This window comes from Falco naumanni, chromosome 5, assembly GCF_017639655.2.
Source record: "Falco naumanni isolate bFalNau1 chromosome 5, bFalNau1.pat, whole genome shotgun sequence".
Taxonomy (NCBI): Eukaryota; Metazoa; Chordata; class Aves; order Falconiformes; family Falconidae; genus Falco; species Falco naumanni.
This window is the reverse complement of record NC_054058.1, coordinates 72,205,932-72,219,303: the sequence shown is the minus strand read 5'-3', so window position 1 is coordinate 72,219,303 and position 13,372 is coordinate 72,205,932. Positions and strand designations below refer to the sequence as shown.

Sequence of the window (13,372 nt, the reverse complement as noted above, 5' to 3'; positions counted from 1 at the left end):
AACAGTAAATCACAAGTACTGCAAAGTCTGGTCTACCAGCACAGTAAGGGTTGTGTTGGGTTTTTTCTTTTAATAAAAAACTGCTGTAGGCAAAAAATTATTAAGGCCTGTCTGTTGTACAAATATGCACACAAAATTAAGAGCTACTTCTAATTATTCTATGCTTCTGAAGTTTCCTAATAAAGAGATGATATCAAGAAGTACTTTGTTTTGATGATCAACTTTATCCTCATCTAGTATCTAGTTAAACAGCCTTCTAATTGATGCCCTACCCCATGCTAAGGACAAAAGTTGCACGACTTCTTTATTTAAATGTTACATTTTTAATTAAATTCAACACACCCAGCCAAGGAAGGAACTGCAGTGCTTCAAAAAATGCAGGAAAAAGCTAGACAGAAAAATATACCAAATGCACTGTGAACATAAGTGCACACAAAAGGTGGGGTTTTTTCTAGGTAAATCAAAAGCGTATGGAACTAAGCACACACCAAAGAAATAAACTCCACAGCCTAGCAGCTTCACATTATCTATAAGGGCATAGGTATCACGATTTTTACCCTGCACTTCACTCAATCACTAATAATTTAACAAGATGAGTAGTCAAATATTTTCAGCTACTACTCTCCATTTACATTGTCTCCCCCATGAAAGCAGGGCAGCAGCATCTTCAAGGAACCCCAGGGGGATTTCTGTGCTTCACTTTAAAGATCAACCTTTAAGTGTAAGATTTGCAACTTGATTTGAATATTAAAAAGCTAACACGCAATCATTATTAAACAAGCAAAACAAAATCATGGGGTTTTCTTAAGTGTTGATTTACATCTCTTGCAGGACTCCTCAGACACTCCACTCCTCATTCCCTTGCACCGCTTACATTAGTAAACAAGACTTTGATGCCACTGAGACTGTTTACTACATGTTGTTTAAGCAACATATTATATTTTTTCCTGGATCACCACAGTTAAAACCTTCAGAAATAATTATTATTAATTAGACTAGCATCTCAAAAGTAAGATGCTGGCGTTTACTGGGGCACACAGCACCTTTTTTCAGAAAACCCAGTTTGTTGAAGTCATTTACCACATTGATCTACAGACCCTAGGTATTTTATTTGTTGCTGCACACACAGAATAAGGCATTATTACGAAAGAAACATCATTCCTCTCAGACTATTAGATAGCAAAGCAGAAGCATTTGCAAACTAACATTTCCTGTTGTGCTTTACAAGGAGATCAAGAGCTGTACATTTCAGATACATCTATTTTATCGGTATCATGATGTCCTCAAATGAGCAAGAAAAACAACTGCTTACATTCCTTTAATGGTCCTTTATACAAATTCAAAGCTTCAAAAATGCATGTGCCTTTATCTACGTAAAAACAGTTCAGCCTTTTGCATGCTGCAGTTTTTACCAGAATATTCTGACATTGCCCTGTGCTACCAAGCAAGCTACATGCAAACAAGGCATAGTATCGCTTTGCCAAAACCGTAACAAACCAGAGCCTTACAACAGGATATTAAACAACATATATTTTCAATTTCCTTCATCTTCCAGGACATCATATAGACACAGTCCACACAAAGTTTAAGTAGTTCTACAGTTAAAATGAATACTAAGACACTTCAGAAGAAAAAAAAAATATCTTATGTATGACAATGGACCACCAGCCTGTTTCCCCTGCACAGCACCACCTGAATTGTATTTATAGGCTAAGCTTCACTCGTCATAAAACATCTTAAAAGGAAAACAATCATTTGGAAGTCTCAGACTCACCTTTCAGAGTTCAATGGGCTTTACCTGGACAAATAAACATTAAAGCTCAGGTTGTTCTTCAAATCACAAACCAGAATCACGTGATCATGATTTTAGGCCACAGTTTGCCATGTATTTAAACCTGCACTGCTGAAAAAAAAAAAGTTTTCCTTTTTTCTGTTAATACCGGATGGAAAATTTCAACTGGATCACTCCCGCAAAATGGTTCACAACATTGCTGCACAAATGCTTGTGCCAGCCAGGAGGGAGGGCAGAAAAGGGATGAATGGGTATGAGCAGCAGCAAGAAGCGGATAGATTTTCAGCAGTAGTGCCAGCTTAAATGCATGTCAAATTATGGCTTTAATCATACATTCTAAGAAGTCATTCACACTGTAACTAAATGGCCTTAATCATAATCCAAAACACTAATAAAAAGCACTAAATCTGTAAAAGAAAAGGTGAAGATTTCACGTGACTGAAAAGAATGACATTTATTTTTCCAAGATTAATAAAGACTTCTAGGGATCGTTATAAACTTTGGGAAAATAAATTACCATAAATCTTGCACAAAAGATCATCAGTAGGTACTCTTCATCTCTATAAATACCTCAGAGAATGCAAATTATGATCGCTACAGGAATAAAGTATCATCTTAGTGATCATCTCTGACTACCATAAAACTTTTTGTTCAAGCTTGCTTGGTGTTGCAACTAAATATTGTTACAAGGAGTCATGGCAAAATATTAATTTGCATATAACACTCCAAATCTATTTGAATAATAATTCCCAAGTTGGAAATTGAGTTTTAAGCAAATCACACTATAAGCAGCAGAAACTTCTGCCCCGTTGTTGCAAAGCCAAGCATCCTCTCCAGTGCCGAAAGCACTTGCCATTGTAATATTCACAGAGCACCCAGCACCTCAATGGGTCTCACCAGCAACCCTGCTCAAGTGAAATACCTTCCAGTTAATTTACAACCTGACAACTATGAAGAATACAGAAGACTACTGGTCCTTTCTAAAGACAAGAGTTCCTTTTGCTTTCTACAAATTCTGGAGGTGTGATCTGTTGAGGTTTTTTCCTCAGCTGGAAAATGCCATAGTGACATTTTAAATAATGCTCTTGTTTCTATATCTGAAGAGCAAGATAAAGCACCATACTAAGAGATGTCCCTCCCAATTTAGCAAGCCGGTACGTTTACATGTGCCATACAATGCTGTACAGAGATACCAGCTCAAGTTTCAAAAACAGGGAAGGCACATCGGTGCTGCACTGAGCCAGAGGCGAGGCAACAGGACTCCCACCTCTACAACTCGTCCATAGATCTCTCTGCATCGTATTCAGCCACATGGTGCAGGCATAACGTCAGGAGCCTAAGCTAAATTTCCCTCCACTTCTGCATCAGTCCAAGTAAGAGCAAAGAAGTGTTAAGGGAAAGGGAAGCTTCCTAGGGCTTCAATTATGAAATACCACTATAGAGAAACAGTTTGTGGCATTCAGTCCCTGACAGCAGGCAGCATCTGCTGCCTCGGAATGAGGTACAGGAAAGACAACGTGGGGCTACAGGAGCATGAGGAGGGTCTTCTCTCAATCCCATCAGTATACTTCACAGTGTATCAAAGTAGTGTTCATCATTACACATAAACAAATGTTCTCCCCTCTTATTTAACACAGAAAACACAGTAACCCTTGGCCTAATCAATATCCCTGACATCAAGCTTGACAAGTTACATATACACCAAAAACTGTGAACAAGAAATACATTTAGAACTCCACACATAATATCAGACTTCCCCTTGCTTTATTAAAATATAGCACATTACCCAGTATGGTTTTTATCTTCTCTGCCCTGCTGTTTTCTTTAATCACATACCTCAAAATTGTCTTTAACAGTAACACACATAATATTTTGCATTTTCAGGCATAGCATCCATTCCAATAATTATACTTTCAATGCTATTTTGGCTTATTACTTCACACACTGAGATGAATTTTCACAGACCTTTCATCAACACTGTCCGGTCTTCCCCCATCTCTTCCCCATTAGGCAGCCAGAGTCTAAACCGGCCAATAAATCGTAGTGACTCCCTTCCAGCAAGAACTGCCTTTCATATTAAAGCTTAAACGCATAGGTCAGTGGAAGACTGTTTCTTTTTATCAACTGCCTTTGAGATCTTCCTGCTTCTCCAAACACTAGGTCTGTTGTTTGGTTGTCAGTGATTTGGTAAAGTTTCTGCTTTTCCCGAAATAATATATTCATGACCAGGGCACAGGCAACCACCTCTACCAACAAACCACAATTACACAACAGTATTTTCCTCACATGGCAAATGTCTACTGGGACTACTAGGTGATCCTGTTTCACTTCACAGTTCCTTGTAAAAACTCAAACATATATCCAAACCACAACTATACACTAATATTTCTACTTGCTGTTCTCTTCTAGGACTAAAAATAAAAGTTTTGTTCTTGGGAACTGCACCACTTCATTCCAACATTTTCTTCCAGGTATTTTATAAAACAGCACTTACAAGTTCACTTCAATTGAGCAAAAAATTTCACTTGTGAAAAGTGAAGATGAAGTAGTGAGGTTTTTTTCTGCAAGACACAACATTCCTTAGCAGTGCTGTTATTTAAAATGGAGGGGAAAGACAGGACTGGGAAGGCCACGGATACACTGGATGAAGGCTGCCACACTGAAAGCACCACAGATATGAACACTAATTACTTGTAACAGTTATTTTATAGGGACTACAGTTAGCTAAGAACAAAGATGACAGAAGTAACAGGAAAAACAGAAGTAATGAAATTAGCTGCCTATTTTGTAAGAGGAAACAGTGGGTACAGTGTAACATCAATGAAATCAAACATGCATTTGTTCCTGGCATCGCATCCCTAAAACATTACATGCCTGTCTGCAAAATTTGGCATCCTCAAGCCCCTTCATATTTTTGTAAACTACTCTGCTACTTCATCCTTGAGTCTTCACAAAACTCAGGACATATAGCAGTCTCTAAGACTGGTCATAATTAAATAGTCTTTAGAGAGAGTACAAGGGGAAAACTCAGTATTTTTACATTTACTAAAACAGTGAAAAACTTCTTTTCAGCTTAGAGTCCTCTTCATACTAAGTACTGAAGAGATATGGAGAAATCCTGTCTTCTGCACCATGGAACTTTCTGCTTACTTATGACCCCAGCTAGGCAGAAAACACAACATAGCCAGCTACTCCACTGGGTAGCATCCGTACATCTCAAAGAGAATCTGGAAAATCAACTATGCTGGTCACATACATGACAAAAACTTAAGTTTGTTTTATTCTATTGATTTTAAATAGATAACCATATGATTCTGGATCATTTATAGACACTGCTTTCAACCTCAAACTCATCAGTCAGCTATGAAAGAGGAAGGAGATTCATCAAGCAGAGCTATGGGCACTGCACACCGCAAAACATATCTAATGTCTCATTCACCTCACAATCCATCGAGGGTGTGAAGGCAACCTCACTAAGGTCCTCATCAGAATCTTTGCCTATCAAGTTGAGTATTCTGCAGCAGGATCTGTCTCACCTAACATGTAGATATTTATACTATGGATGACTAACCTGAATTAGTCACCCAGACTCCCTTTGCAGTAGAAGAGAAACGAGCACTTCTACAGCAAAACTCAGCTCTATTTTAGACTTCTGCATCAAAAGCAAGTAAGCATGTTTCTCTCCATTGACTAAAAAAAGGAATCCTAAATGGTTACCTCAGAAGCAGGCATTTACATCATAGATGTGCAAACTTCGGTGAGAGGTCTCCAGCCCCTTGAAAGTGAAGGCAGAGTCTGAAACACAACGTTGGGGGGGGGAAGGCTTAGAAAGTCATGGAAGACATTTAAAAAGATAAGATCAAATAAAATTTTGGATATACCACGAGCAATGTAATGCTAAAAAGTGATATAGTAAAGGACTGGGAGAATGCGAAAGTAGTAGAAAACCACTGAGCACTAAGAAAAACAATCTCCCATATCAAATTAAAAAAAAAAAGGATAACATGCAACAGAACTAAGTTGTAATCCATCATTAAGTATTTTCTAATTTGTTAAATAGAGTGCTGATTGAGCATCTGTTGACTGTTAATCGGGTACTCTGGCTCAGGAACTGAGGTTCTGTGACTGAGGATGACCTGGATATTCTATTTACTAAGCTTAGCTTGATTTATTCCAACATGGAATCACAGCTTTTGTTAACACTTTTTTTTTTGTTGTTAACACTGCTGCAGCCCCACTATTCCCAACCCCTTCATATTTAAAGTGCCCAGCAGATGTTCCAACAGCAGTGCTCGTCTGTTCAGAAAAATAAACCAGCAAAAAACAAACAGGGGAAGGGAACGTAGTCTTCTGCCAGACTGCCTCCCTGCAAGTACAGAACCAGCACTAACACAAAGGGACAAACCAGGAAAATGTTGCACAACAAATTTAAGATTAGTTAAACTGAACCACACCCTATTTAAATCCAGACAGCAAGAGACCTGCTCTTTCTACTCTTACCCTTCCTGGGTCATGCATTCCTCAATCCTCCCTTGTGTCAGCGTTGTTTATGCAACTACACATCGAGCTGGTTGAGGAAGCTGATCCAGCTGAAAACTGCTCCCTCCAAGAAGGGTCAGCGCTCAGCCCACTCAGCTTTCTGAGGTGCCATACCACACAAATATTAATGCCGACACATGGCAACCTGGACTCGGGCCCATTGATGTCGCTGTGGAACTGCGCCCTTAGTCCTCTGGCTCAGGCAGACAGAATACAATTTGCAACCTGTTAGCTTATAGTCTCATTTATCCTTCTAAAAAAAAAATTAATCTGTTTTAACATAAAAGAATTACATTAAATGGCATACCAGAGGATCTTTTGAACAAAGAAAATGAAAAGTAAACATCTAAAGAAACACAACCTTTCTCATCCCACCCCACCGCACATGAAAGTGAGAAGCTGAAAACAATCTGTAGGTTTTGCATGACTATGAGGAATGAAAAGAAAGGAAGAAATTGCTATGCAGAAGAGAATCTAAGTCGCTTATCACAAAATGTCAAGGAATACCCATCATGCATTTTCTCAGCTAACATAATTAAGTCTACTGTAGAGAAATCAAAGACAAAACTGAAACTGAAGTATCCTGTGTTCTATTTCCTTCTTCCTTCCTGTAGGCTGCAGCAAGAAAGCCCATCTCCACTACTGTAGTCTTCACACTTTTTTGTCCTTCTCCCAGTAAGCAATGCCAGGTTTTTGCTATTGCTTCTTTTTTTTTTTTTCCCCTGCTATTGCTCCTAATTCTACCAAGCAAAATCAGAATCAAAGTGACTTAAGAGATACCAGTGTCACTGCAGGCCACAATGCTCTGAATATCAGCAAACTGCAGAACTGAAATAAAATAAAATTAAATAAATAAATAGAGACAACTAGCATAGGCATACCGGAAAGAACAGCAGAGACATTGCCGACTGAACACAAACCTTGAATTCACACAATCAATATGTTTGGAAAGTTTTCTTTGCAAACCATGCAGATTGCCTACTGTGCCACCTACCAAAACAAAAGGTGGTGGAACTTTCTTATTTTGCCTAGGCAAGGAAACTTACTCTGCCCATTTGGCTCAAATAACTTCTTGAACTTTGCCATTTAACCATAATGTTATTTTCCTATGCCTTCCGGTTTCCCCTTCTGTCCAGATAAGATTGTGTCCTTAAAGCACCACACACGCCTGAGGCACGGCCATCCCCCAGAGAGCTTACAGCTCAGGCACAGAACAAGAAACCAGGTAGACATAAAGAAAGAGAAATTGAGAGGGGAAAATTAGTAACAGTCAGCAGTTACAGCTCAACAGCTGCAGAGCTTCCATGCTCAGGCTAATGATTTTAACTTCCTTCTTTTGACATTATGTTCTCCTAAGCTGGCTCATCCTAATTTTGCTGACAACCCTCTTTCTGAAGCTCAGTGCCACATGGAGCTTGGTTTGAAGCAACCCCTGCCAAAGATGACAATTTTAGTTAGGCTTTAGGCATTGCTATGTAGCCATTTATTATTGTAACTACTTGCACTGTCTCAGCTTTATCTAGGACTAAATGGCATTAATAAGCAAAAAGATAGAACGTCACTGTTAATTTAGCCAGTGATGTCAAACTTCCCATTTGCAGACCCGATCCAAACACCATGTACGCCACGTGTGTTGCATTCAAATTCCACCAAAACCTGAGCTTTTTTAATCTGAGATTTTAAACCTTAGCTATGAAAGCTTCATTTCCCAAGATAACTAATATTTATTTGCCCAAGCTTCCCCCCATACCAGAGTTAACACGCAGGTAAAAATAGCCAAGGCATGTAATAATAATGTCAATATTGGTTATTGCACTGCTGACTGTTTAGTAGATTAAAACCAGGAGCAGAGAAGTCCATCACAGGGGGAGGGGAGGATGGTGGGAGGAATACAGATGCCCAGAGGGAAAGAGAAAAGTGCAATTAAAGAAACAAGCACCCTAAAAACATAGCAGCGGACAGAAAAGACAACATACTTTTGCTTCTAATAATATTGAATCAAAGAAGACACTTCAGTTCCTTTGTTGCTACTATTGGTCACACAGAGGCCACATTCTTTCCCTGATCCTTACATAAACCCACTGACATCTGTAGATTTTCCGTGAAAAGGAGGTAACAAACAGTCAAACCGATTCCCCAGCCCATAAAACGTAATTAAGAACAGAACTGTGTTACCCTATAAATAGGGCTAACAGTGAAAGACTGCTGCTCTCAACTGTGGCTCCATATTTGACTGCTCAGATGGAGAGCTGACATCATTCATTAATACAGTCTATTAACTCTGCTCTCCTCAACTAGTTTTTCAGTGATTTTGCATCCAGCAAAACAAGACCTCCCACAAGTACTCCTCCCTATAAAGTTCTCAAAAGTTCTGTCACCCACTCAGTTCCTACTTAGCTCTCAACCCGCTGACCTCATCTGTTTCTCCTGTGTCATTTACACCCAAGTTTCCCAGTTATTCTTGTCACTCTACTATTGTTTCAGAAATATTTACTATAACAAGATACTCTTCTATTTCTTGGCATTCCAGTTCGCCCATTTTTATGGCTGAGCTTATTACACTGTTCTAGCTACTGCCCTTCAGGCACTAACACTTTAGACTCCAAGCCACTGTGTTAAGAAAACATACTACTTGATTATGTACATGAAGTCATTTTCCCTAACATATAATCTACAGCTCTTACACTTACACTTCTCCACACCTTATTAGCAGGAACACAGAGTTAAGAAAGCTCACTTCTGTTCCCCAGCCCTGAACTCTCCTTAAACATAACACCTTTCCTTCCTGAAATTCTTCCGTACCACTGACATGCTACTGTATCTCAGGGAAGAACAGTTTTGGTTTCCCTTTGACACCTTAGCTGATAGCCAATAAAACTCAGGGGAGAACACAAATGAAGTGTCCCTTCCACAGAGCATGGAAAAACATGATCAGCTACACCTGGGGATATCTCCCTACCAAAGAGGAGGGGAAGCGTAACTAAACAATTCCTCCTTCTAACTCAGGATCTCGCTATTTGGGAGCAGTGCAAATTTAATTCACTCCAGCTGACTCCCAGTCCAACCAGCAAACTGTGAGCCGGGGGGGTGGTGGGGGGGGGTGGGGCAGGAGCCCCACACAGAAGCACTGTTGGCCCATCTGCAGAAGGGGTCCACAAGGGCTGTAGCCATCCCTCATTGGGAAGCACTGCAAAACAGGCTACACCACTTGTGACAGCAGCCTGGAGTTTTCTAAAATAATTTTAAGCCCATGGACCAAGGATACTCACTTACTAAGAAAAAAAATCTAAAAACCCAAAACATAAGCTCTTAACGATAGTTTTCTTTTCTGACAGCCTCCAATTTCTTAACTACCAACTTAGAAATTCAGCCTGCTCCTCCTGCAACACAACCAAGCCTTTATTGAATTCCAGATTCAGAAGAACGCTTCAGTGCTCCCTGCCAGCCCCAGAACAGACGCTTGACATCAGCCACTCTCTCACAAGTCTGGAGGTTTGCAGGTACCTCCCAAAACCTCAATGCAGTTTTCTGCACCACCTGTCTGATACCGTTCTGCTCCAGACCAAGCTCTTCCCAGAAAGCTGCTGCAGCATTACAAATTTTTCACTATTTCTAGACAGGACGTTGTCCTAGGTCCCTGGATTTGCAACATAATACGAAGTACAAAAGTCACAAGAAATGTCTGCATACTGAACGCATGAAGAACAAAGTAGGCCTTCACTTTCAAACCATTCTGTTCTTATTCGATAGTCAGTCGTCTTCTCCTGAGCAAACGTTTATTGCTATCACTCAAACCAGTACAGATCATTGTGTGTTCCTATTGCACATTCCAAAATTTAACTTTGCTTACCATGATATCACCATTGGTTGCTATGGAAATTGCTATACTACCATCCACCAGATTTTTTTTACCACTGAAGCATTTTTGCAGACTGTTTGCTTTTAAGTATCAGAGTAATAAGCGAAATCATAAATGTTCATTCTCCCATCATTCTTAAAACGGTGCTTTGTAACAAAAAATCTGCTAGTAATTGATTACGTGCTTGGCTTCAAAAGTGTAGCTCTGGACAGGCCTGGAATGACAACTTTCTCCTTTGTTTCTTGAGAGAGAAAATAAGTGTATCATACAAACAAGCTTTAGTTTTCAAAATACTAAGTGGGAGAGACCAAGATACAAGAAATATATGAGGCCTCTCCCAAGTTCTCTCAGTTTCTCTTTTTCACTTCCTAGTTTGTTGGGTTTTTTAACTCGTGCAAAACAAGGCCTTCAAATTAAGAAGGGAGCCCTTGTTAGCCTCTTCAAGAAAGCACCTTTCTGTAAAATTATGTGTTGTAGTGATTCTGTTTGCTGCTACAACTCCTACCCCAGTTTCTGTCAGGACAGGGATATTTATTTTTACATATTGCACAAGCCAAGCTGACAGGGTCCCTCGCCCAGGCTCCGGGCCCTGCAGCCCCGAAGCCAGCAGGTCCCCCCAGGCACCTGACCCCCCGCCTCTGACCTTGCCACCACCACCTCTCCCAACAGCTTCAGCAATTACCCCCTGGCCAGGCATGAGTCACGAACACCCGAATCCCCACGTTCCCATTACCTGGTCCCACCAGGTCGATGTCCCCGTGACCCACCCCCCCCCCCCCCCAAAAAAAAATAATACCCAAAGCAAACTCTTGACACACGCAGAAAGTCCGATTTAACCCAGATACCGCAAGAAACGACACGGTGGGACCCGGGCACAGCCGAGCGCAAGGACTGGAAAACAGACCTCTGTGACCGGAGCTGCTGGGGGGGCGGCACAGCCGGCACCGGCGGGGCTACGAGCTATTTAAAACCAGCCCCCCGCCAACAGGGAAAAACAAACCGGGGACAGCGGGGGGGGCGGCCCCGCAGCCCAGACAGCGCTACGGGACCGGTGACCGATTCCGCCCGGCGCTCTGAGGGGTGGGAGGGGGTGTCGCTGCGGCCGAGGGGGGCCGAGGCGGCGGCGGGGGACGAAGGCGGCGGGGACGGCGGGGCTGGCAGGGCGGCAGGCCGCACACCGCCTCCGCGGCCCGCCGGGCCCAGCGCCCCGGCCCCGGCGCAGGAAGGCGGAAGCGGCCCGCGGCGAGGCGCAGCCCTCGGCACGGCCGGGCCCGGCCCCGGCGCGGCGGCAGGTGGCGGCGGGAGGGCGGGCGGCGGTGACAGCTCGGGCGGCGACGCGGGCGGCGGGCCCAGCCGCGGGTCTCACCTGCTGGGGGGTCCGGGCCTGCCCTCCGCCCCGCGGCGAGGCCGTTGGCTCGCTGCCTGGCTGCGAGGGCCGGCGGCCCGGCGGGCATGGGCCGCGGCCGAGGCGGGGCGCGGCGGCCGGGGCTGCGCTGACAGCGGGCGGCGAGGCTGCAAGCTGCAGGCCCTCCGGCTGCCTCCAAAATGGCGGCGGCCCCGCTGCTGCCCAGAGCTGCGGGGGGGGGGGGGGGGGGGGGGGAGAGCGGGGGGCGGGGCCGTGCGGGGGCGAGGGGGCGGGGTCGCGCACCGGGGGCGGGGCGGGGCCGGTCCCCGGGCCGGGTCACGGCCCGGGACAGCGCCTTGCGGGCGGAGGGACGGGTGTCGGTGTGGGGCGGGCAGGCGGCTCACGGCATGGCGGGGGGGCGGGGGCGGCATAGGGCCAGACCGGGAGGAGGGCAGGACTCCGGGGCCAGCGGGAGCCCTTCCGTGGCCGCGGCCCGCAAGGTAAGGGAGGCAGGAGCGGCGGGCGGGGTAGGGCCCCGTGTTGCCCAGCCAGCACCGGCAGGGCCCCGGGGGGAGAAGGGAGGGGGGAGGGCGGGCGAAGGGGGGCACTGCCACCGGCCCGGGGGGTCCCACATCGGGGTTACTCGGTGCGGCACCGCCGGGGAGAAGGCGATGGGTGAGGAGAAGGAGGAGGGAGCCTGTCGAAGGAGGAAAAAGGGACGAGCCAAAGGATGGAATAAAACAGAACCGGGGAGAAAGACACCTCTTAGTCATGCTGGCCTGCTGCGTGAAGTACATTTCATTGTTGCCTTGCCCAGATTTGTCTTCCTACGTGGATAAACTGCCGCCCAAGTGCCAGTGCCGTACAGGAACCCGACGGGAACCCATCCAGCTCTCCCCTTCATGTGAACTGAATTCCAGCCATGAGACTTCCAGCTTCATCTCCTCACCTTTGCTGGTCTTACTTAGGCTCTGACCCTGCAAATATTCATACATGGGGTTAAACTTTAACGGGTGCCCCGCTGCTTCAGGCCCTACAGATGGATCTACCGTGCCCTGTGGATGGAAATGATAACAGGGAAAGAGTGGGGCTTGCCTGCAAGGCATGCGAAAAAATAAACTGCTTCTATACTGACCTGTTTATGGGGTTTGGGGTTTTTGCCACAGAAACACCACCAAAAAATTCACCCATGACTCAATGGGCAACATTTCTAATTTATGCCTGTATTTTCACCGTAAGGGCTTGAAGGCAAGGGCTCCAAGAGCTTGTACAGCATGGTATTTTTTTATATGAATTACCAGTATGGTAATTCATAAATTTTTTAATTTATAAATTTATAAAAAATTGTTATATTTTATTTATAATATTTTATTATAATTTATTAAAAATCATCATTTTTAATAAATTACCATTATGGTAATTTACACTTTGTTGGTCATTTATAAGGAAAAAAATTAGCACTGCCTCACAAGTTTCAATTCTCTGCTCTCTCTCCATTCTGTCTGCAGTGCAATGAGCTTATAAAGCATTTTTTGTGGCTTCTGGGGACATGATGATGGCTAGCCAAGCGAATTCCCAAGTCTTCCAGCCATCCACAGAGCATATTCATTTCCTTACACAGCACAGGAGGGCTGGGGCTGTAGACCCTGTCTTCTCCAGCTGATTTCTAGAGTACCAGTCTTGGAACAGCTTCCCTCTTTCCTCCTCCAGCCCTGTGAAACACACTAAAATACAGCTTAACTGTCTGGGATTGGCAGCAAGCATGGGCTGGGGCTGCCAGCTCACCTCTGCTCGTCCAGGACTCAGGCAGGTACAAGAACAGGGAGAGCTACTTACA

The 13,372-nt window shown here is 44.0% G+C and overlaps 1 protein-coding gene and 1 long non-coding RNA gene across 4 annotated transcripts in view; one reads left to right on the top strand and one right to left on the bottom strand.

Moving 5' to 3' along the window:
• The window catches only part of PPP6R2 (protein phosphatase 6 regulatory subunit 2), a 120,854-nt gene extending 108,476 nt beyond the window's left edge, over positions 1-12,378 (bottom strand). Inside the window, exons 1-2 of one of the 3 annotated variants that reach the window (XM_040595178.1) lie at positions 11,557-11,713; positions 5,510-5,587 (exon numbers count right to left, since the gene is read on the bottom strand). The gene's annotated coding sequence lies outside the window, so the exon portion shown is untranslated. Of the gene's footprint in view, positions 1-5,509; positions 5,588-11,556; positions 11,714-12,297 lie in introns of those variants that run through there. The other 2 variants (XM_040595181.1, XM_040595180.1) reach the window with 2 other exon arrangements.
• On the top strand, positions 11,862-12,669 carry LOC121088710. Its single transcript, XR_005828018.1, has 2 exons — positions 11,862-12,062; positions 12,353-12,669. It is a non-coding gene; the product is annotated as an uncharacterized LOC121088710 (long non-coding RNA).
• Positions 12,670-13,372: the final 703 nt, after the last annotated feature.